The sequence below is a fragment of the Trachurus trachurus genome (genome assembly GCF_905171665.1).
Source record: "Trachurus trachurus genome assembly, chromosome: 5".
Lineage (NCBI taxonomy): Eukaryota > Metazoa > Chordata > Actinopteri > Carangiformes > Carangidae > Trachurus > Trachurus trachurus.
The window spans coordinates 30,682,599-30,707,842 of record NC_139896.1 but is presented as its reverse complement, the minus strand read 5'-3'; the positions used below and the strand labels follow the sequence as shown (position 1 = coordinate 30,707,842).

Genomic DNA, 25,244 nt, shown 5'->3' with positions numbered 1-25,244 from the left:
ACCAAAGTTTCAACTGGTCCTTCAACATCACCAATGGTGGCAACTGAATCGACACCAAGTGCATCTACAACAGTCAAAGAAACAATGTCACCTACTGTCACACAGATATCAACAGAAGGATCCACGTCCTCAACACAAACAGGGGAAATCACACCTACAACCGAACCCACAACTTCTCCATCTTCGTCCCTAACTTCCAGTTCTGTTCATACTACAAGCATACAGACTACTGAACCCCTAGCAACATCTATGCAAACTGCTTCCACTACCAAAGTTTCAACTGGTCCTTCAACATCACCAATGATTACATCTGAATCGACACCAAGTGCATCTACAACAGTCAAAGAAACAATGTTTCCTACTTTCACACAGATATCAACAGAAGGATCCACGTCCTCAACACAGACAGGGGAAATCACACCTACAACCGAATCCACAACCGAATCCACAGCCGAATCCACAACTTCTCCACCTTCGTCCCCAACTTCCAGTTCTGTTCATACTACAAGTATTCAGACTACTGAACCTCTAGCAACATTTATGCAGACTGGTTCCACTACCAAAGTTTCAACTGGTCCTTCAACATCACCAATGATTACAACTGAATCGACACCAAGTGCATCTACAACAGTCAAAGAAACAATGTCACCTACTTTCACACAGATATCAACAGAAGGATCCACGTCCTCAACACAGACAGGGGCATTCACACCTACAACCGAATCCACAGCAGAATCCACAACTTCTCCACCTTTGTTCCCAACTTCCAGTTCTGTTCATACTACAAGCATTCAGACTACTGAACCTCTAGCAACATCTATGCAAACTGCTTCCACTACCAAAGTTTCAACTGGTCCTTCAACATCACTAATGGTTACAACTGAATCGACATCAAGTGCATCTACAACAGTCAAAGAAACAATGTCACCTACTGTCACACAGATATCAACAGAAGGATCCACGTCCTCAACACAGACAGGGGAAATCACACCTACAACCGAATCCACAGCCGAATCCACAACTTCTCCACCTTCGTCCCCAACTTCCAGTTCTGTTCATACTACAAGCATTCAGACTACTGAACCTCTAGCAACATCTATGCAGACTGCTTCCACTACCAAAGTTTCAACTGGTCCTTCAACATCACCAATGGTTACAACTGAATCGACACCAAGTGCATCTACAACAGTCAAAGAAACAATGTCACCTACTGTCACACAGATATCAACAGAAGGATCCACGTCCTCAACACAGACAGGGGCAATCAAACCTACAACCGAAACCACAGCAGAATCCACAACTTCTCCACCTTTGTTCCCAACTTCCAGTTCTGTTCATACTACAAGCATTCAGACTACTGAACCTCTAGCAACATCTATGCAAACTGCTTCCACTACCAAAGTTTCAACTGGTCCTTCAACATCACCAATGGTGGCAACTGAATCGACACCAAGTGCATCTACAACAGTCAAAGAAACAATGTCACCTACTGTCACACAGATATCAACAGAAGGATCCACGTCCTCAACACAAACAGGGGAAATCACACCTACAACCGAACCCACAACTTCTCCATCTTCGTCCCTAACTTCCAGTTCTGTTCATACTACAAGCATACAGACTACTGAACCCCTAGCAACATCTGTGCAAACTGCTTCCACTACCAGAGTTTCAACTGGTCCTTCAACATCACCAATGGTTACAACTGAATCGACACCAAGTGCATCTACAACAGTCATAGAAACAATGTCACCTACTGTCACACAGATATCAACAGAAGGATCCACGTCCTCAACACAGACAGTGGAAATCACACCTACAACCGAATCCACAGCAGAATCCACAACTTCTCCACCTTCGTCCCCAACTTCCAGTCTTGTTCATACTACAAGCATACAGACTACTGAACCTCTAGCAACATCTATGCAGACTGGTTCCACTACCAAAGTTTCAACTGGTCCTTCAACATCACCAATGATTACAACTGAATCGACACCAAGTGCATCTACAACAGTCAAAGAAACAATGTCACCTACTTTCACACAGATATCAACAGAAGGATCCACGTCCTCAACACAGACAGGGGCATTCACACCTACAACCGAATCCACAGCAGAATCCACAACTTCTCCACCTTTGTTCCCAACTTCCAGTTCTGTTCATACTACAAGCATTCAGACTACTGAACCTCTAGCAACATCTATGCAAACTGCTTCCACTACCAAAGTTTCAACTGGTCCTTCAACATCACTAATGGTTACAACTGAATCGACATCAAGTGCATCTACAACAGTCAAAGAAACAGTGTCACCTACTGTCACACAGATATCAACAGAAGGATCCACGTCCTCAACACAGACAGGGGAAATCACACCTACAACCGAATCCACAGCCGAATCCACAACTTCTCCACCTTCGTCCCCAACTTCCAGTTCTGTTCATACTACAAGCATTCAGACTACTGAACCTCTAGCAACATCTATGCAGACTGCTTCCACTACCAAAGTTTCAACTGGTCCTTCAACATCACCAATGGTTACAACTGAATCGACACCAAGTGCATCTACAACAGTCAAAGAAACAATGTCACCTACTGTCACACAGATATCAACAGAAGGATCCACGTCCTCAACACAGACAGGGGCAATCAAACCTACAACCGAAACCACAGCAGAATCCACAACTTCTCCACCTTTGTTCCCAACTTCCAGTTCTGTTCATACTACAAGCATTCAGACTACTGAACCTCTAGCAACATCTATGCAAACTGCTTCCACTACCAAAGTTTCAACTGGTCCTTCAACATCACCAATGGTGGCAACTGAATCGACACCAAGTGCATCTACAACAGTCAAAGAAACAATGTCACCTACTGTCACACAGATATCAACAGAAGGATCCACGTCCTCAACACAAACAGGGGAAATCACACCTACAACCGAACCCACAACTTCTCCATCTTCGTCCCTAACTTCCAGTTCTGTTCATACTACAAGCATACAGACTACTGAACCCCTAGCAACATCTATGCAAACTGCTTCCACTACCAAAGTTTCAACTGGTCCTTCAACATCACCAATGATTACATCTGAATCGACACCAAGTGCATCTACAACAGTCAAAGAAACAATGTTTCCTACTTTCACACAGATATCAACAGAAGGATCCACGTCCTCAACACAGACAGGGGAAATCACACCTACAACCGAATCCACAACCGAATCCACAGCCGAATCCACAACTTCTCCACCTTCGTCCCCAACTTCCAGTTCTGTTCATACTACAAGTATTCAGACTACTGAACCTCTAGCAACATTTATGCAGACTGGTTCCACTACCAAAGTTTCAACTGGTCCTTCAACATCACCAATGATTACAACTGAATCGACACCAAGTGCATCTACAACAGTCAAAGAAACAATGTCACCTACTTTCACACAGATATCAACAGAAGGATCCACGTCCTCAACACAGACAGGGGCATTCACACCTACAACCGAATCCACAGCAGAATCCACAACTTCTCCACCTTTGTTCCCAACTTCCAGTTCTGTTCATACTACAAGCATTCAGACTACTGAACCTCTAGCAACATCTATGCAAACTGCTTCCACTACCAAAGTTTCAACTGGTCCTTCAACATCACTAATGGTTACAACTGAATCGACATCAAGTGCATCTACAACAGTCAAAGAAACAATGTCACCTACTGTCACACAGATATCAACAGAAGGATCCACGTCCTCAACACAGACAGGGGAAATCACACCTACAACCGAATCCACAGCCGAATCTACAACTTCTCCACCTTCGTCCCCAACTTCCAGTTCTGTTCATACTACAAGCATTCAGACTACTGAACCTCTAGCAACATCTATGCAGACTGCTTCCACTACCAAAGTTTCAACTGGTCCTTCAACATCACCAATGGTTACAACTGAATCGACACCAAGTGCATCTACAACAGTCAAAGAAACAATGTCACCTACTGTCACACAGATATCAACAGAAGGATCCACGTCCTCAACACAGACAGGGGCAATCAAACCTACAACCGAAACCACAGCAGAATCCACAACTTCTCCACATTTGTTCCCAACTTCCAGTTCTGTTCATACTACAAGCATTCAGACTACTGAACCTCTAGCAACATCTATGCAAACTGCTTCCACTACCAAAGTTTCAACTGGTCCTTCAACATCACCAATGGTGGCAACTGAATCGACACCAAGTGCATCTACAACAGTCAAAGAAACAATGTCACCTACTGTCACACAGATATCAACAGAAGGATCCACGTCCTCAACACAAACAGGGGAAATCACACCTACAACCGAACCCACAACTTCTCCATCTTCGTCCCTAACTTCCAGTTCTGTTCATACTACAAGCATACAGACTACTGAACCCCTAGCAACATCTATGCAAACTGCTTCCACTACCAAAGTTTCAACTGGTCCTTCAACATCACCAATGATTACATCTGAATCGACACCAAGTGCATCTACAACAGTCAAAGAAACAATGTTTCCTACTTTCACACAGATATCAACAGAAGGATCCACGTCCTCAACACAGACAGGGGAAATCACACCTACAACCGAATCCACAACCGAATCCACAGCCGAATCCACAACTTCTCCACCTTCGTCCCCAACTTCCAGTTCTGTTCATACTACAAGCATTCAGACTACTGAACCTCTAGCAACATTTATGCAGACTGCTTCCACTACCAAAGTTTCAACTGGTCCTTCAACATCACCAATGGTTACAACTGAATCGACACCAAGTGCATCTACAACAGTCAAAGAAACAATGTCACCTACTGTCACACAGATATCAACAGAAGGATCCACATCCTCAACACAGACAGGGGCAATCACACCTACAACCGAACCCACAACTTCTCCATCTTCGTCCCTAACTTCCAGTTCTGTTCATACTACAAGCATACAGACTACTGAACCTCTAGCAACATCTATGCAGACTGGTTCCACTACCAAAGTTTCAACTGGTCCTTCAACATCACCAATGATTACATCTGAATCGACATCAAGTGCATCTACAACAGTCAAAGAAACAATGTCACCTACTTTCACACAGATATCAACAGAAGGATCCACGTCCTCAACACAGACAGGGGCAATCACACCTACAACCGAATCCACAGCAGAATCCACAACTTCTCCACCTTTGTTCCCAACTTCCAGTTCTGTTCATACTACAAGCATTCAGACTACTGAACCTCTACCAACATCTATGCAAACTACTTCCACTACCAAAGTTTCAACTGGTCCTTCAACATCACCAATGTTTACAACTGAATCGACATCAAGTGCATCTACAACAGTCAAAGAAACAATGTCACCTACTGTCACACAGATATCAACAGAAAGATCCACGTCCTCAACACAGACAGGGGCAATCACACCTACAACCGAACCCACAACTTCTCCATCTTCGTCCCTAACTTCCAGTTCTGTTCATACTATAAGCATACAGTCTACTGAACCCCTAGCAACATCTGTGCAAACTGCTTCCACTACCAAAGTTTCAACTGGTCCTTCAACATCACCAATGGTTACAACTGAATCGACACCAAGTGCATCTACAACAGTCAAAGAAACAATGTCACCTACTTTCACACAGATATCAACAGAAGGATCCACGTCCTCAACACAGACAGGGGCAATCACACCTACAACCGAATCCACAGCAGAATCCACAACTTCTCCACCTTTGTTCCCAACTTCCAGTTCTGTTCATACTACAAGCATTCAGACTACTGCACCTCTAGCAACATCTATGCAAACTGCTTCCACTACCAAAGTTTCAACTGGTCCTTCAACATCACCAATGGTGGCAACTGAATCGACACCAAGTGCATCTACAACAGTCAAAGAAACAATGTCACCTACTGTCACACAGATATCAACAGAAGGATCCACGTCCTCAACACAAACAGGGGAAATCACACCTACAACCGAACCCACAACTTCTCCATCTTCGTCCCTAACTTCCAGTTCTGTTCATACTACAAGCATACAGACTACTGAACCCCTAGCAACATCTATGCAGACTGCTTCCACTACCAAAGTTTCAACTGGTCCTTCAACATCACCAATGATTACATCTGAATCGACACCAAGTGCATCTACAACAGTCAAAGAAACAATGTCACCTACTTTCACACAGATATCAACAGAAGGATCCACGTCCTCAACACAGACAGGGGAAATCACACCTACAACCGAATCCACAACCGAATCCACAGCCGAATCCACAACTTCTCCACCTTTGTCCCCAACTTCCAGTTCTGTTCATACTACAAGTATTCAGACTACTGAACCTCTAGCAACATCTATGCAGACTGCTTCCACTACCAAAGTTTCAACTGGTCCTTCAACATCACCAATGGTTACAACTGAATCGACACCAAGTGCAACTACAACAGTCAAAGAAACAATGTCACCTACTGTCACACAGATATCAACAGAAGGATCCACGTCCTCAACACAGACAGGGGAAATCACACCTACAACCGAATCCACAGCCGAATCCACAACTTCTCCACCTTCGTCCCCAACTTCCAGTTCTGTTCATACTACAAGCATTCAGACTACTGTACCTCTAGCAACATCTATGCAAACTGCTTCCACTACCAAAGTTTCAACTGGTCCTTCAACATCACCAATGATTACAACTGAATCGACACCAAGTGCATCTACAACAGTCAAAGAAACAATGTCACCTACTGTCACACAGATATCAACAGAAGGATCCATATTCTCAACACAGACAGGGGCAAATACACCTACAACCGAACCCACAACTTCTCCATCTTCGTCCCTAACTTCCAGTTCTGTTCATACTACAAGCATACAGACTACTGAACCCCTAGCAACATCTGTGCAAACTGCTTCCACTACCAAAGTTTCAACTGGTCCTTCAACATCACCAATGGTTACAACTGAATCGACACCAAGTGCATCTACAACAGTCATAGAAACAATGTCACCTACTGTCACACAGATATCAACAGAAGGATCCACGTCCTCAACACAGACAGGGGAAATCACACCTACAACCGAATCCACAGCAGAATCCACAACTTCTCCACCTTTGTTCCCAACTTCCAGTTCTGTTCATACTACAAGCATTCAGACTACTGCACCTCTAGCAACATCTATGCAAACTGCTTCCACTACCAAAGTTTCAACTGGTCCTTCAACATCACCAATGGTGGCAACTGAATCGACACCAAGTGCATCTACAACAGTCAAAGAAACAATGTCACCTACTGTCACACAGATATCAACAGAAGGATCCACGTCCTCAACACAAACAGGGGAAATCACACCTACAACCGAACCCACAACTTCTCCATCTTCGTCCCTAACTTCCAGTTCTGTTCATACTACAAGCATACAGACTACTGAACCCCTAGCAACATCTATGCAGACTGGTTCCACTACAAAAGTTTCAACTGGTCCTTCAACATCACCAATGATTACAACTGAATCGACACCAAGTGCATCTACAACAGTCAAAGAAACAATGTCACCTACTTTCACACAGATATCAACAGAAGGATCCACGTCCTCAACACAGACAGGGGCAATCACACCTACAACCGAATCCACAGCCGAATCCACAACTTCTCCACCTTCGTCCCCAACTTACAGTCCTGTTCATACTATAAGCATACAGACTACTGAACCTCTAGCAACATCTATGCAAACTGCTTTCACTACCAAAGTTTCAACTGGTCCTTCAACATCACCAATGATTACATCTGAATCGACCCCAAGTGCATCTACAACAGTCAAAGAAACAATGTCACCTACTGTCACACAGATATCAACAGAAGGATCCACGTCCTCAACACAGACAGGGGCAATCACACCTACAACCGAATCCACAGCAGAATCCACAACTTCTCCACCTTTGTTCCCAACTTCCAGTTCTGTTCATACTACAAGCATCCAGACTACTGAACCTCTAGCAACATCTATGCAAACTGCTTCCACTACCAAAGTTTCAACTGGTCCTTCAACATCACCAATGGTTACAACTGAATCGACACCAAGTGCATCTACAACAGTCAAAGAAACAATGTCACCTACTGTCACGCAGATATCAACAGAAGGATCCACGTCCTCAACACAGACAGGGGAAATCACACCTACAACCGAATCCACAACCGAATCCACAGCCGAATCCACAACTTCTCCACCTTTGTCCCCAACTTCCAGTTCTGTTCATACTACAAGTATTCAGACTACTGAACCTCTAGCAACATCTATGCAGACTGCTTCCACTACCAAAGTTTCAACTGGTCCTTCAACATCACCAATGATTACAACTGAATCGACACCAAGTGCATCTACAACAGTCAAAGAAACAATGTCACCTACTTTCACACAGATATCAACAGAAGGATCCACGTCCTCAACACAGACAGGGGCAATCACACCTACAACCGAATCCACAGCAGAATCCACAACTTCTCCACCTTTGTTCCCAACTTCCAGTTCTGTTCATACTACAAGCATTCAGACTACTGAACCTCTACCAACATCTATGCAAACTACTTCCACTACCAAAGTTTCAACTGGTCCTTCAACATCACCAATGGTTACAACTGAATCGACATCAAGTGCATCTACAACAGTCAAAGAAACAATGTCACCTACTGTCACACAGATATCAACAGAAAGATCCACGTCCTCAACACAGACAGGGGCAATCACACCTACAACCGAACCCACAACTTCTCCATCTTCGTCCCTAACTTCCAGTTCTGTTCATACTATAAGCATACAGTCTACTGAACCCCTAGCAACATCTGTGCAAACTGCTTCCACTACCAAAGTTTCAACTGGTCCTTCAACATCACCAATGGTTACAACTGAATCGACACCAAGTGCATCTACAACAGTCAAAGAAACAATGTCACCTACTTTCACACAGATATCAACAGAAGGATCCACGTCCTCAACACAGACAGGGGCAATCACACCTACAACCGAATCCACAGCAGAATCCACAACTTCTCCACCTTTGTTCCCAACTTCCAGTTCTGTTCATACTACAAGCATTCAGACTACTGCACCTCTAGCAACATCTATGCAAACTGCTTCCACTACCAAAGTTTCAACTGGTCCTTCAACATCACCAATGGTGGCAACTGAATCGACACCAAGTGCATCTACAACAGTCAAAGAAACAATGTCACCTACTGTCACACAGATATCAACAGAAGGATCCACGTCCTCAACACAAACAGGGGAAATCACACCTACAACCGAACCCACAACTTCTCCATCTTCGTCCCTAACTTCCAGTTCTGTTCATACTACAAGCATACAGACTACTGAACCCCTAGCAACATCTATGCAGACTGCTTCCACTACCAAAGTTTCAACTGGTCCTTCAACATCACCAATGATTACAACTGAATCGACACCAAGTGCATCTACAACAGTCAAAGAAACAATGTCACCTACTTTCACACAGATATCAACAGAAGGATCCACGTCCTCAACACAGACAGGGGCAATCACACCTACAACCGAATCCACAACCGAATCCACAGCCGAATCCACAACTTCTCCACCTTTGTCCCCAACTTCCAATTCTGTTCATACTACAAGTATTCAGACTACTGAACCTCTAGCAACATCTATGCAGACTGCTTCCACTACCAAAGTTTCAACTGGTCCTTCAACATCACCAATGGTTACAACTGAATCGACACCAAGTGCAACTACAACAGTCAAAGAAACAATGTCACCTACTGTCACACAGATATCAACAGAAGGATCCACGTCCTCAACACAGACAGGGGAAATCACACCTACAACCGAATCCACAGCCGAATCCACAACTTCTCCACCTTCGTCCCCAACTTCCAGTTCTGTTCATACTACAAGCATTCAGACTACTGTACCTCTAGCAACATCTATGCAAACTGCTTCCACTACCAAAGTTTCAACTGGTCCTTCAACATCACCAATGATTACAACTGAATCGACACCAAGTGCATCTACAACAGTCAAAGAAACAATGTCACCTACTGTCACACAGATATCAACAGAAGGATCCATATTCTCAACACAGACAGGGGCAAATACACCTACAACCGAACCCACAACTTCTCCATCTTCGTCCCTAACTTCCAGTTCTGTTCATACTACAAGCATACAGACTACTGAACCCCTAGCAACATCTGTGCAAACTGCTTCCACTACCAAAGTTTCAACTGGTCCTTCAACATCACCAATGGTTACAACTGAATCGACACCAAGTGCATCTACAACAGTCATAGAAACAATGTCACCTACTGTCACACAGATATCAACAGAAGGATCCACGTCCTCAACACAGACAGGGGAAATCACACCTACAACCGAATCCACAGCAGAATCCACAACTTCTCCACCTTTGTTCCCAACTTCCAGTTCTGTTCATACTACAAGCATTCAGACTACTGCACCTCTAGCAACATCTATGCAAACTGCTTCCACTACCAAAGTTTCAACTGGTCCTTCAACATCACCAATGGTGGCAACTGAATCGACACCAAGTGCATCTACAACAGTCAAAGAAACAATGTCACCTACTGTCACACAGATATCAACAGAAGGATCCACGTCCTCAACACAAACAGGGGAAATCACACCTACAACCGAACCCACAACTTCTCCATCTTCGTCCCTAACTTCCAGTTCTGTTCATACTACAAGCATACAGACTACTGAACCCCTAGCAACATCTATGCAGACTGGTTCCACTACAAAAGTTTCAACTGGTCCTTCAACATCACCAATGATTACAACTGAATCGACACCAAGTGCATCTACAACAGTCAAAGAAACAATGTCACCTACTTTCACACAGATATCAACAGAAGGATCCACGTCCTCAACACAGACAGGGGCAATCACACCTACAACCGAATCCACAGCCGAATCCACAACTTCTCCACCTTCGTCCCCAACTTACAGTCCTGTTCATACTATAAGCATACAGACTACTGAACCTCTAGCAACATCTATGCAAACTGCTTTCACTACCAAAGTTTCAACTGGTCCTTCAACATCACCAATGATTACATCTGAATCGACCCCAAGTGCATCTACAACAGTCAAAGAAACAATGTCACCTACTGTCACACAGATATCAACAGAAGGATCCACGTCCTCAACACAGACAGGGGCAATCACACCTACAACCGAATCCACAGCAGAATCCACAACTTCTCCACCTTTGTTCCCAACTTCCAGTTCTGTTCATACTACAAGCATCCAGACTACTGAACCTCTAGCAACATCTATGCAAACTGCTTCCACTACCAAAGTTTCAACTGGTCCTTCAACATCACCAATGGTTACAACTGAATCGACACCAAGTGCATCTACAACAGTCAAAGAAACAATGTCACCTACTGTCACGCAGATATCAACAGAAGGATCCACGTCCTCAACACAGACAGGGGAAATCACACCTACAACCGAATCCACAACCGAATCCACAGCCGAATCCACAACTTCTCCACCTTTGTCCCCAACTTCCAGTTCTGTTCATACTACAAGTATTCAGACTACTGAACCTCTAGCAACATCTATGCAGACTGCTTCCACTACCAAAGTTTCAACTGGTCCTTCAACATCACCAATGATTACAACTGAATCGACACCAAGTGCATCTACAACAGTCAAAGAAACAATGTCACCTACTTTCACACAGATATCAACAGAAGGATCCACGTCCTCAACACAGACAGGGGCAATCACACCTACAACCGAATCCACAGCCGAATCCACAACTTCTCCACCTTCGTCCCCAACTTACAGTCCTGTTCATACTATAAGCATACAGACTACTGAACCTCTAGCAACATCTATGCAAACTGCTTCCACTACCAAAGTTTCAACTGGTCCTTCAACATCACCAATGATTACATCTGAATCGACACCAAGTGCATCTACAACAGTCAAAGAAACAATGTCACCTACTTTCACACAGATATCAACAGAAGGATCCACGTCCTCAACACAGACAGGGGCAATCACACCTACAACCGAATCCACAGCAGAATCCACAACTTCTCCACCTTTGTTCCCAACTTCCAGTTCTGTTCATACTACAAGCATCCAGACTACTGAACCTCTAGCAACATCTATGCAAACTGCTTCCACTACCAAAGTTTCAACTGGTCCTTCAACATCACCAATGGTTACAACTGAATCGACACCAAGTGCATCTACAACAGTCAAAGAAACAATGTCACCTACTGTCACGCAGATATCAACAGAAGGATCCACGTCCTCAACACAGACAGGGGAAATCACACCTACAACCGAATCCACAACCGAATCCACAGCCGAATCCACAACTTCTCCACCTTTGTCCCCAACTTCCAGTTCTGTTCATACTACAAGTATTCAGACTACTGAACCTCTAGCAACATCTATGCAGACTGCTTCCACTACCAAAGTTTCAACTGGTCCTTCAACATCACCAATGATTACAACTGAATCGACACCAAGTGCATCTACAACAGTCAAAGAAACAATGTCACCTACTTTCACACAGATATCAACAGAAGGATCCACGTCCTCAACACAGACAGGGGCAATCACACCTACAACCGAATCCACAGCAGAATCCACAACTTCTCCACCTTTGTTCCCAACTTCCAGTTCTGTTCATACTACAAGCATCCAGACTACTGAACCTCTAGCAACATCTATGCAAACTGCTTCCACTACCAAAGTTTCAACTGGTCCTTCAACATCACCAATGGCTACAACTGAATCGACACCAAGTGCATCTACAACAGTCAAAGAAACAATGTCACCTACTGTCACGCAGATATCAACAGAAGGATCCACGTCCTCAACACAGACAGGGGAAATCACACCTACAACCGAATCCACAACCGCATCCACAGCCGAATCCACAACTTCTCCACCTTTGTCCCCAACTTCCAGTTCTGTTCATACTACAAGTATTCAGACTACTGAACCTCTAGCAACATCTATGCAGACTGCTTCCACTACCAAAGTTTCAACTGGTCCTTCAACATCACCAATGGTTACAACTGAATCGACACCAAGTGCAACTACAACAGTCAAAGAAACAATGTCACCTACTGTCACACAGATATCAACAGAAGGATCCACGTCCTCAACACAGACAGGGGAAATCACACCTACAACCGAATCCACAGCCGAATCCACAACTTCTCCACCTTCGTCCCCAACTTCCAGTTCTGTTCATACTACAAGCATTCAGACTACTGTACCTCTAGCAACATCTATGCAAACTGCTTCCACTACCAAAGTTTCAACTGGTCCTTCAACATCACCAATGATTACAACTGAATCGACACCAAGTGCATCTACAACAGTCAAAGAAACAATGTCAACTACTGTCACACAGATATCAACAGAAGGATCCATATCCTCAACACAGACAGGGGCAATCACACCTACAACCGAACCCACAACTTCTCCATCTTCGTCCCTAACTTCCAGTTCTGTTCATACTACAAGCATACAGACTACTGAACCCCTAGCAACATCTGTGCAAACTGCTTCCACTACCAAAGTTTCAACTGGTCCTTCAACATCACCAATGGTTACAACTGAATCGACACCAAGTGCATCTACAACAGTCATAGAAACAATGTCACCTACTGTCACACAGATATCAACAGAAGGATCCACGTCCTCAACACAGACAGGGGAAATCACACCTACAACCGAATCCACAGCAGAATCCACAACTTCTCCACCTTCGTCCCCAACTTCCAGTCCTGTTCATACTACAAGCATACAGACTACAGAACCTCTAGCAACATCTATGCAGACTGGTTCCACTACCAAAGTTTCAACTGGTCCTTCAACATCACCAATGATTACAACTGAATCGACACCAAGTGCATCTACAACAGTCAAAGAAACAATGTCACCTACTTTCACACAGATATCAACAGAAGGATCCACGTCCTCAACACAGACAGGGGCAATCACACCTACAACCGAATCCACAGCAGAATCCACAACTTCTCCACCTTTGTTCCCAACTTCCAGTTCTGTTCATACTACAAGCATTCAGACTACTGAACCTCTAGCAACATCTATGCAAACTGCTTCCACTACCAAAGTTTCAACTGGTCCTTCAACATCACTAATGAGTACTACTGAATCGACACCAAGTGCATCTACAACAGTCAAAGAAACAATGTCACCTACTGTCACACAGATATCAACAGAAGGATCCACGTCCTCAACACAGACAGGGGCAATCACACCTACAACCGAATCCACAGCAGAATCCACAACTTCTCCACCTTTGTTCCCAACTTCCAGTTCTGTTCATACTACAAGCATTCAGACTACTGAACCTCTAGCAACATCTATGCAAACTGCTTCCACTACCAAAGTTTCAACTGGTCCTTCAACATCACCAATGATTACAACTGAATCGACACCAAGTGCATCTACAACAGTCAAAGAAACAATGTCAACTACTGTCACACAGATATCAACAGAAGGATCCACATCCTCAACACAGACAGGGGCAATCACACCTACAACCGAACCCACAACTTCTCCATCTTCGTCCCTAACTTCCAGTTCTGTTCATACTACAAGCATACAGACTACTGAACCCCTAGCAACATCTGTGCAAACTGCTTCCACTACCAAAGTTTCAACTGGTCCTTCAACATCACCAATGGTTACAACTGAATCGACACCAAGTGCATCTACAACAGTCATAGAAACAATGTCACCTACTGTCACACAGATATCAACAGAAGGATCCACGTCCTCAACACAGACAGGGGAAATCACACCTACAACCGAATCCACAGCAGAATCCACAACTTCTCCACCTTCGTCCCCAACTTCCAGTCCTGTTCATACTACAAGCATACAGACTACTGAACCTCTAGCAACATCTATGCAGACTGCTTCCACTACCAAAGTTTCAACTGGTCCTTCAACATCACCAATGATTACATCTGAATCGACACCAAGTGCATCTACAACAGTCAAAGAAACAATGTCACCTACTTTCACACAGATATCAACAGAAGGATCCACGTCCTCAACACAGACAGGGGCAATCACACCTACAACCGAATCCACAGCAGAATCCACAACTTCTCCACCTTTGTTCCCAACTTCCAGTTCTGTTCATACTACAAGCATCCAGACTACTGAACCACTAGCAACATCTATGCAAACTGCTTCCACTACCAAAGTTTCAACTGGTCCTTCAACATCACCAATGGTTACAACTGAATCGACACCAAGTGCATCTACAACAGTCATAGAAACAATGTCACCTACTGTCACACAGATATCAACAGAAGGATCCACGTCCTCAACACAGACAGGGGAAATCACACCTACAACCAAATCCACAACCGAATCCACAGCCGAATCCACAACTTCTCCACCTTCGTCCCCAACTTCCAGTTCTGTTCATACTACAAGCATTCAGACTACTGAACCTCTAGCAACATCTATGCAGACTGCTTCCACTACCAAAGTTTCAACTGGTCCTTCAACATCACCAATGGTTACAACTGAATCGACACCAAGTGCATCTACAACAGTCAAAGAAACAATGTCACCTACTGTCACACAGATATCAACAGAAGGATCCACGTCCTCAACACAGACAGGGGAAATCACACCTACAACCGAATCCACAGCCGAATCCACAACTTCTCCACCTTTGTCCCCAACTTCCAGTTCTGTTCATACTACAAGCATTCAGACTACTGAACCTCTAGCAACATCTATGCAAACTGCTTCCACTACCAAAGTTTCAACTGGTCCTTCAACATCACCAATGATTACAACTGAATCGACACCAAGTGCATCTACAACAGTCAAAGAAACAATGTCAACTACTGTCACACAGATATCAACAGAAGGATCCACATCCTCAACACAGACAGGGGCAATCACACCTACAACCGAACCCACAACTTCTCCATCTTCGTCCCTAACTTCCAGTTCTGTTCATACTACAAGCATACAGACTACTGAACCCCTAGCAACATCTGTGCAAACTGCTTCCACTACCAAAGTTTCAACTGGTCCTTCAACATCACCAATGGTTACAACTGAATCGACACCAAGTGCATCTACAACAGTCATAGAAACAATGTCACCTACTGTCACACAGATATCAACAGAAGGATCCACATCCTCAACACAGACAGGGGAAATCACACCTACAACCGAATCCACAGCAGAATCCACAACTTCTCCACCTTCGTCCCCAACTTCCAGTCCTGTTCATACTACAAGCATACAGACTACTGAACCTCTAGCAACATCTATGCAGACTGCTTCCACTACCAAAGTTTCAACTGGTCCTTCAACATCACCAATGATTACATCTGAATCGACACCAAGTGCATCTACAACAGTCAAAGAAACAATGTCACCTACTTTCACACAGATATCAACAGAAGGATCCACGTCCTCAACACAGACAGGGGCAATCACACCTACAACCGAATCCACAGCAGAATCCACAACTTCTCCACCTTTGTTCCCAACTTCCAGTTCTGTTCATACTACAAGCATCCAGACTACTGAACCACTAGCAACATCTATGCAAACTGCTTCCACTACCAAAGTTTCAACTGGTCCTTCAACATCACCAATGGTTACAACTGAATCGACACCAAGTGCATCTACAACAGTCATAGAAACAATGTCACCTACTGTCACACAGATATCAACAGAAGGATCCACGTCCTCAACACAGACAGGGGAAATCACACCTACAACCAAATCCACAACCGAATCCACAGCCGAATCCACAACTTCTCCACCTTCGTCCCCAACTTCCAGTTCTGTTCATACTACAAGCATTCAGACTACTGAACCTCTAGCAACATCTATGCAGACTGCTTCCACTACCAAAGTTTCAACTGGTCCTTCAACATCACCAATGGTTACAACTGAATCGACACCAAGTGCATCTACAACAGTCAAAGAAACAATGTCACCTACTGTCACACAGATATCAACAGAAGGATCCACGTCCTCAACACAGACAGGGGAAATCACACCTACAACCGAATCCACAGCCGAATCCACAACTTCTCCACCTTTGTCCCCAACTTCCAGTTCTGTTCATACTACAAGCATTCAGACTACTGAACCTCTAGCAACATCTATGCAAACTGCTTCCACTACCAAAGTTTCAACTGGTCCTTCAACATCACCAATGATTACAACTGAATCGACACCAAGTGCATCTACAACAGTCAAAGAAACAATGTCAACTACTGTCACACAGATATCAACAGAAGGATCCACATCCTCAACACAGACAGGGGCAATCACACCTACAACCGAACCCACAACTTCTCCATCTTCGTCCCTAACTTCCAGTTCTGTTCATACTACAAGCATACAGACTACTGAACCCCTAGCAACATCTGTGCAAACTGCTTCCACTACCAAAGTTTCAACTGGTCCTTCAACATCACCAATGGTTACAACTGAATCGACACCAAGTGCATCTACAACAGTCATAGAAACAATGTCACCTACTGTCACACAGATATCAACAGAAGGATCCACGTCCTCAACACAGACAGGGGAAATCACACCTACAACCGAATCCACAGCAGAATCCACAACTTCTCCACCTTCGTCCCCAACTTCCAGTCCTGTTCATACTACAAGCATACAGACTACTGAACCTCTAGCAACATCTATGCAAACTGCTTCCACTACCAAAGTTTCAACTGGTCCTTCAACATCACCAATGGTTACAACTGAATCGACACCAAGTGCATCTACAACAGTCATAGAAACAATGTCACCTACTGTCACACAGATATCAACAGAAGGATCCACGTCCTCAACACAGACAGGGGAAATCACACCTACAACCAAATCCACAACCGAATCCACAGCCGAATCCACAACTTCTCCACCTTCGTCCCCAACTTCCAGTTCTGTTCATACTACAAGCATTCAGACTACTGAACCTCTAGCAACATCTATGCAGACTGCTTCCACTACCAAAGTTTCAACTGGTCCTTCAACATCACCAATGGTTACAACTGAATCGACACCAAGTGCATCTACAACAGTCAAAGAAACAATGTCACCTACTGTCACACAGATATCAACAGAAGGATCCACGTCCTCAACACAGACAGGGGAAATCACACCTACAACCGAATCCACAGCCGAATCCACAACTTCTCCACCTTTGTCCCCAACTTCCAGTTCTGTTCATACTACAAGCATTCAGACTACTGAACCTCTAGCAACATCTATGCAAACTGCTTCCACTACCAAAGTTTCAACTGGTCCTTCAACATCACCAATGATTACAACTGAATCGACACCAAGTGCATCTACAACAGTCAAAGAAACAATGTCAACTACTGTCACACAGATATCAACAGAAGGATCCACATCCTCAACACAGACAGGGGCAATCACACCTACAACCGAACCCACAACTTCTCCATCTTCGTCCCTAACTTCCAGTTCTGTTCATACTACAAGCATACAGACTACTGAACCCCTAGCAACATCTGTGCAAACTGCTTCCACTACCAAAGTTTCAACTGGTCCTTCAACATCACCAATGGTTACAACTGAATCGACACCAAGTGCATCTACAACAGTCATAGAAACAATGTCACCTACTGTCACACAGATATCAACAGAAGGATCCACGTCCTCAACACAGACAGGGGAAATCACACCTACAACCGAATCCACAGCAGAATCCACAACTTCTCCACCTTCGTCCCCAACTTCCAGTCCTGTTCATACTACAAGCATACAGACTACAGAACCTCTAGCAACATCTATGCAGACTGGTTCCACTACCAAAGTTTCAACTGGTCCTTCAACATCACCAATGATTACAACTGAATCGACACCAAGTGCATCTACAACAGTCAAAGAAACAATGTCACCTACTTTCACACAGATATCAACAGAAGGATCCACGTCCTCAACACAGACAGGGGCAATCACACCTACAACCGAATCCACAGCAGAATCCACAACTTCTCCACCTTTGTTCCCAACTTCCAGTTCTGTTCATACTACAAGCATTCAGACTACTGAACCTCTAGCAACATCTATGCAAACTGCTTCCACTACCAAAGTTTCAACTGGTCCTTCAACATCACCAATGGTGGCAACTGAATCGACACCAAGTGCATCTACAACAGTCAAAGAAACAATGTCACCTACTGTCACACAGATATCAACAGAAGGATCCACGTCCTCAACACAGACAGGGGAAATCACACCTACAACCGAATCCACAGCAGAATCCACAACTTCTCCACCTTCGTCCCCAACTTCCAGTCCTGTTCATACTACAAGCATACAGACTACTGAACCTCTAGCAACATCTATGCAGACTGGTTCCACTACCAAAGTTTCAACTGGTCCTTCAACATCACCAATGGTGGCAACTGAATCGACACCAAGTGCATCTACAACAGTCAAAGAAACAATGTCACCTACTGTCACACAGATATCAACAGAAGGATCCACGTCCTCAACACAGACAGGGGCAATCACACCTACAACCGAATCCACAACCGAATCCACAACTTCTCCACCTTCGTCCCTAACTTCCAGTCCTATTCAAAGTACAAGCATCCAAAATACTGAAACCTCCTTTTCATCTACGTCTGCTGTTCGCCCAACCCAAATTTCTGAGATGTCAAGTAGCCCTCCACAAAGTTCTTCTCCAACTGCTATAACATCTATGTCTTCCCCTTCAATCCCTCCCTTCACCATGACAACACTATCTACAACTCCTCAGTGTAGTGAAGTAGATTGTCATTGTGCTGGGGGTACCTGTGAATTCAACACAACGCTTGAAAAATGTAGCTGTCATTGTCAAGAATTTATATATGGTGACATTTGCTCTTTTGGACAGAATGACACCTCTGCTAATATTGGTGAGTCTCGTAATCAATAAAAACAAACCTTTTACAAAAAGAAATTTTCCATGCAGAAATAATTTTGAGATCTTTATCATTAGGTAAATTTTACACCCATTTGCTGTTTTGATCATCACATTTTAGGATTGTGTTTTTACAATGATCTTTGTCAATTTTGTTGGTGTCTTTTGTGTAGATATTGGAGCAATACCAACTCGAAATGCAAATTTAACCTTGGAACTTCAGGTGCCTTTTGAGCAAGATTATAATGATTTAAGCTCACCTTTATCACAAACATTTATCCACACATTAAAACTGCAGGTAGGCCTACATCTTTTTTCTTTTCTTTTTTTTAAATTGTTGAATATGATAAATTAATCTAGTTTCATTGAATCTGTTCATATCTTAAAATGTATTTCCTATCATTTATTGTAATTAATTGCTCTCCTTATCTACCTAATCTAAATTATCTACCCTTTTCAGTTCTTTGCCCTCCACTTTTTCTATGTTATCCAACTAGCATTTTCTATTGCTGAGATTTAATAACATTTGTTTTGTGTTTCAGCTTGAACCCCTTTGCAGACAGGCAGACCCGCTGAGCTTTAGAAAAGTAGAAATCATCAAATTATCGTAGGTTATTTTTTAATCAATTGTCATGGATTGTATACTTACTGATGTAGGACTGCCTAATTTATTTTCTTGATATCTGTTTTTCTACTTTAGAAAGGGAAGTGTCATCGCAGAAAGTGTGGCAGAGTACAGCTATTCAAACAATGAAACACAAATCCTGTTTGTCAACACCGAACTTCATGCGGTGTTGATTGATATCTTGAATGACACATATAACCTCGAGAATATTTCTCAGGCCTTTAATAGTAGTGGTGTAACATTGAATGGACTAAACTTCCAACCCCCTTCAATAACCAGTAAGTGTAGTCTTTTGTTCTCCTTAATATTTTTCCAGATTTTCTCTATTTGTATTGCAATCACAAAGTTATGTACTTTTTTTAATCCATCAGATATCACAGACCTGATGCCTTTTGTTAATTGCTCTCATTTTGCTGATTACACTGCTGAGATTAGTAATGGTCAATGGCAGTGTGTTGGACCATGTAAAACAAACCCTGATTATTGTCATCAGCATGGACAATGTCTTAATGACATTCACAAAGGTGCTGTCTGCAGGTAAGACAAAGAATCTAGCAAGAATCTTAGATATGTTCAATATGTTCACATGTAATATAAATGTTATCAATATGATTAACACTTGCGGCTCTTCAATCCAGGTGCTTTGAGTCTAGCCTGAAGCACTATTATGGCCCGCAGTGTGAATTCTTCCACTGGGGTCCAGGTTTCTATGGAGCACTCTTTGGATCACTGGCGGGAGCACTTCTGATCGTGATTATCATTGTCATAGCTGTCATTATCAAAAAGAAATATAACAGAGTTTGGTGAGTTTTGTTTTAAATGCATCTTCAAATATAGAGTTATGCAAATATCAGTAACCCTTTCATTTACAGGCCATTAATTAAGCGATAATGTCTAGAAGTAGAAATAACAAATTACGTAGTAATGTCAAGATATAGCCTAGAAATAACAGTCATTTTTATTGTACAGTCATGTTTTTCATAAAGGCAAAAGATAACACATGCTTTTCATGCTTTGAATTTTTTGAGAAAGGCCAGAATTTTTCTCCACCAAGCAATTGACCGTTATTTCTGCGCTATTTCTACGCAATCAATGGTTATTTCTTGGCTATTTATAGACATATGATGCAATTAATTGTTATTTCTTCGCTATTTATTGACATTATCACGTAATTAACGGCCTGTAAATTAAAGGGTTACCCAAATATCTTGTTTCCTGTTGCTACTAAGAAGTAACTTGTTACATATAATTGGTTTGTATAGTAAAATTACAACATGAATGTTATTTTGTACTGTTCATTACTGAGAAAGACTTACGTTGATAGGGTAATAAAAAATCTGTAACTTATTACATATCAAAAGTAACCTCCCCAACACTAGTTGTAGTGATTGGTTATAAACAGTGTCGTGTAAAACTAATCACATCTCTGTTTTAGGAAAAGGAACTCCTATGAGCGAAGACTGTCTGCTTTTGAGGAAGACTTTTTTGATTTCTCTGGTATAGGTGTGTCCTCATCTTTGTTTTGTATACACTGATCTATTTTAATAATTCTGTAAATAATGTTTCAGTGGAAACTTTTTAACATTTTGAGTTTCAACAATTTCTCTTGCCCAGGGGGTCAGAACCTAGGATTGGCAGGCGCATACACACCCGAGGGTTATAGACCGCATCTGGAGAATGTTGACACCACATTGCAGGTATTCTTTTATTCTTATGAAATTACTTATTATTAGATTAATTTGAAACAACTGTTGTGCTCGAGAATAGAACAGGTTATTGCAATATCAGAGTTTAAGTGGTAATAATAATATTTGAACCTTCTTGTGTTTCCTCAGGCCACAACTAGACGTCCAGAGGTTTTGAACATCAATTCCAGGTGAAGGCTACAAGAATTGTCTTTAAATTAGAGGAATATTTTTCATGCTATCAATTAAGAATATTACAGATCATCTGAAATAATATACTGCTAATTTGTTGTGAAAATGTTTATCATTTTTTATTTATATTAATTGTAATCCACTGTAACCTCTTGTGTCCTCATATAAAAATGAGCATGTCAATTCAGACTCAAGTTTTTTTTTTTTTTTTTTTTACCGAATTCACAGCTGCATAATATTTCCCATCATTAATACATTTTTTTAAATTCAAAATGTTATCAATGAGCACTGCTGCACTGGTTCCCTTCAGTGAAGAGAGAAAAAAAGTTTTACCTTCATTAGATGGCCAATGTTATGCCCCAGCTTTCGTTGGTCCCAGCAAAATAGTAAAACAGTCAGGAAACTGAACTAAAATAACAGAACAAACTAAACTCAGGCTGAGAGACAAGCAAGCCGAAGTTACCATGTTAATCACCTCTGTCTTCTAATGCTGCCACCGTTAACCCCTCACTCCCAGCCCAGGTGGATCTCATGGAGCAATCAGGGCCTGGGTGGAGCTGTAGGGTAGACAGGAGAGGGAAAGACAAGGCAAAATACTTTCTGCCTCAACAGCCTGCAATCATTTTAAACACTTTACACTTCTAGTTTTAGTAAAAGTGCACGGAATAATCTAAATAACAAGCTTACATGTGCAATAGAAGTCAAGAGTAAAACAATAGAAGAATAAATGAGATTGAAATATTTTTTGGTTATTGGTTAGTTTGGGTGCAGCTGAATTATATATACAGTATGTGTAAATATCAAATATGTTGTTGATTGTTGTTGAATATCATGTTTGATTCCATATGCATCTTGCAAAGCAATTCAACAGAAAATCTCACACAATTCACAATAATCTATAACACACACACTAAATAGATAAAAAAAAATCTCAGATCTTGTGCATTTGCTATCATGTCATCACACACACACACACACACACACACACACACACACACACACACACACACACACACACACACACACACACACACACACACACACACACACACACACACACACACACACACACTAAATGTGGACCCAGGAAGACTAGCAGGATCCTAACAAATTAAAACAAATTAAAAAAAACTATGTGTGGTATTGGTAGCTGGAGTTAGCAAAAGGGTTAGAGTTGGGGTTAGGGTAAGCAGAGTTAGTGTTAGGGTCATTGTTGTTAATAAGTTATTCAGAGGTTAAATCCAAACATTAAAGTGTGTGTTAAAAACTGGACAGTGCACTTCAAGGTTGACTGTCTGACCAAGATTAGACAGTAGAGAAGAAAATATGGGGGTTAATTTTACCTTGGGAAACTATGGGACCAATTTGTATTATTTGCATTTAATCTCTGGTACCAGAGAACACCAACGTACCCATTGGAAGAGTGACCTAACCTGCACTGCACTGCACTGTGGATCTGTGGAACAATTTTTGTAAACCACAGCAGTAGCCGTGCAATATTTGTAGTGTGCTAGAGAGCTGTTTCTTTAAGCGAACGCCAGCAAATCTGCCTGATTCAAATCATAATGGTCACGTCACAGAATCATTACAATATCCCAACACCAGATGGCATCAATGCACTCGTTTTAATGTTGCTTTGTCTTTTCTAAATACTATGTGAAGGGGGGGGAGCGAGTGGACAGCAGAGGGGCCACACTACACTAGTTCCATAAAATATAATATAATCTTTCAAATTAATGAGAGAGATATTAAGATACATTATGGTTTGAGTATAGCAAAAATAACAGCTATGATAACAGTGTTTGTTCCTATCTGACTGACTGTCACATAGGAATCAGTGAGAATGGTTTGGAAGCTGCACAACTGCATCTCAACATGTTGGTGTATATCTCTGCTGGTTCACTGATGTCTTATGTCTTATTATGTCTTATAGGTAGCTATTTGTCTCCGACTAGTGGCTGAAGACAGAGGACACACTTTTGACAACTTTGTTTACCTTTACTTGATGCCTACTATACTTTCTGCACAGGTACTCTGACCTGAGTAAAATTTAACTAGCAACTCTTCAGCCTGAGTTAAATATTCACAACTATGTCCGCCCCTCACAGCAAATGATAAGAAAAAGTTATACAAAAACAAAAGGCTGATGCAAACACTCAATAGATTTCTCAGTTTAACCGCATGTTGGAAAGTGGGTAGGGAAACAATAAAACCTCATGCTGATGCAATAGAACATACAAACTCTAATTATCTTACATCTTTGCAGATATGCAGATTCATGCTGTAATAAATAGTTCAACTGTAAATAACAAACACATTCACACATGTTTATGACATGTACTAGAAATAACATTTAAAAAATTAACCAGGAGTTTTTTTTGTCCCCCCCCCCCCCAGTTTCAACTGCTGAGAAGTATTTACATATTTACTGTTATTTAATGCTTATAAACCACTTAATTGTTATGCACTGCAGATCAGTGCAGCAGTTACATTTCAGAAAACAGAACAGACCTCTTCCTCTCAGACAACTGCAGATTTCTCAGCAGAGGCCATATAGTAATTAATACAGCCATAATTCTGTGATAATTCTTATCAATAAAATTAGTTTTTCCGTCCCACTCACCTGAGGACTTCTAATGAACTGAGACCAAAACCACATTGGATGTGGTTAAGCACGTGGTAAACCTGGATGTTAAAATCCCACTCTTGATACCTGGAATGAACATACTGTAAGTCAGAGC

The 25,244-nt window shown here is 42.4% G+C and overlaps 1 protein-coding gene across 1 annotated transcript in view; it reads right to left on the bottom strand.

Annotated features, from left to right (window-relative positions):
* park7 (parkinson protein 7) overlaps positions 1-25,244 on the bottom strand; it is a 339,990-nt gene that overhangs the window by 105,217 nt on the left and 209,529 nt on the right. The window lies entirely within an intron of this gene.